Source organism: Rhincodon typus, chromosome 22 (genome assembly GCF_021869965.1).
Source record: "Rhincodon typus isolate 14 chromosome 22, sRhiTyp1.1, whole genome shotgun sequence".
NCBI classification, from domain to species: Eukaryota; Metazoa; Chordata; class Chondrichthyes; order Orectolobiformes; family Rhincodontidae; genus Rhincodon; species Rhincodon typus.
Window position 1 is genome coordinate 30803943 of NC_063353.1, and position 2114 is coordinate 30806056.

Genomic DNA, 2114 nt, shown 5'->3' on the forward strand with positions numbered 1-2114 from the left:
TTGGATGCATTCCATTAGTCCTAGGTTCTTGTCAATTTCAAGTACTAATAATTTATCCAACATTTCTTTGTCATCAATTACCTTCTAGTGACAATTTCCTCCCATGTTACAATGGTCCGGGTAGCATCTTTCTCTTTTGTAAAGACAGATGCAAAGTACTGATTTAACACTTCAGTGCAAATTCCCTTTTTGGTCCCTCATCTCCTCCTTTTTCCACTCTCTTCCTATTTATAGACTATTAAAGGTTTTGACACAGTCCTTTACATTCATCCCCAATTCACCCGAGTGGAGACATGACATGGTGCTGCTTGAACAATTTAAACATTGGATTTTTCACTGCGCTTAAACAAACAATTTAGGAGTTAGATATACTGAAACAGAGACCCAGATTAGACCTGTTTGCTATTTTACTTCCCAGTCACAGTGTGCAGTTATTCTCACAGCTCTAAAATAGTGTTATTGCCTACCTGTGTTCACTCTCTGACGTCTGAAACTGGCTGTACAAAGTGCTTGTGCTCTTTCGTCCCATGACACCACTGGAGGGAGTGGAGGTTGTGCTACTATCTGTGTCCAGACTCAGATTCAGAGCGGATCCAACTACTGCCTCATGCAGATAGACACACTGTGATCTCCGATGGTGCGACAGGCTTGAGGACATCAGCAAAGAACTTGAAGACAAATGCTGTACAAATGAGAAATATAGAAATCAGAAATAATGCAACCATACAGCCCTTTGCCTCGCACAGTATAGGGATCATCTCAAGAATGTGCTGTGAATTTGAATTTTCAAATAATCGATTCTCTGGAACCTGTGCAGTGATCTACAAGGTTCACAGCAGACATTCACCTCAACTACATAGACCCCACTTCCCAAACCCATGATCACTTCCATCTAGAAGGACAAGGGCACACAAGATACATGGGAACACCATCACTTGCAAGTTCCTTTCCAAGCTACTCACTGTCTTGACGTGGAAGTATATCATTTGTGCTGCCTGAAAGTTCCAGAACAACCTCCTAAACAGCAGTGTAAGCGCACCTACACATAATGTGGTAGTTTAAAGCAGCAGCTCACCGCCAGCTGTTCAGTGGAAATGAGGGATGGACAGCAAGTGCTGGCCCACACAAAGACCAGAACCCAAATGAACTTAAAAGACAGATTTAACCCTTTAACTCAGACTAGCTACAGACTTTCACCAGTTCAAGGTGTAAAGCATGGCTCAGTGGTAGCAATTTCATATCTAAATCAGAGATTTGAGAAAATAACCCTCACTGTCATTCCACTTTCAGAATGTTAAACTCAGATCCCATGGCATCAAGTTGAAGGTTACTCAGCTCATTGGTGTTTGTGGGAACTTACTGACCACAAATTCAGAACTACATTACAACATTAACTACATTTCAATTGTAATTCACTGGTTTTAGCTCTGGGATGTCCTGAGGTCAATAAATATTTTGGACTAGTTTGTATTGCACTCTTTTCAATGCTGCTGACATGTGGGCAGTTACGCTCAACTCTACCATAGTCCCTCAGTTCGTCCGTAATTAGCTGTTTAAATTTAAGATCCTACTTTCAGGCTCTCAAATCCAACATGAAATTATATCATAATACGATCAGTCTTCCCTCGGGGATTCTTTACTGTAAGATTACTAATTAACCCTGGCTCATGGCATAATAATAGATCTCAAGTAGCCTGGTCTTAATGAGTTCCATGATATACTGTTCTAGACGTGCATCTGCCCCTGATACACTCCAGTTAACCACAGTCTGTGCAAGGTGTGCTAGTATCTCCAATCAGGGGTTGAAATATTTTATCTCCACTCCTGCCTCAGGGGATCTTTTTGAGATTTTCTCAAGAGCTACTTTGTGTTCACAAACTAATTAAGGATGTAGTCATATATAATTATATTTTCTGTATTGACATATGGAGTTTTTGGATTCTCACAGAAACAGGATCAGAAGAATATACCAATATCCTCATTAATAAAAGAACTCTATCATTAAACAAAATTACGACACACAGGAAAGCATTAGTTACCTCGATATTGCAGTACTTGAATTGGTATAAGACAACAAGCATAAATTAGAGATAACACGGTGTAGAGCTGGATGA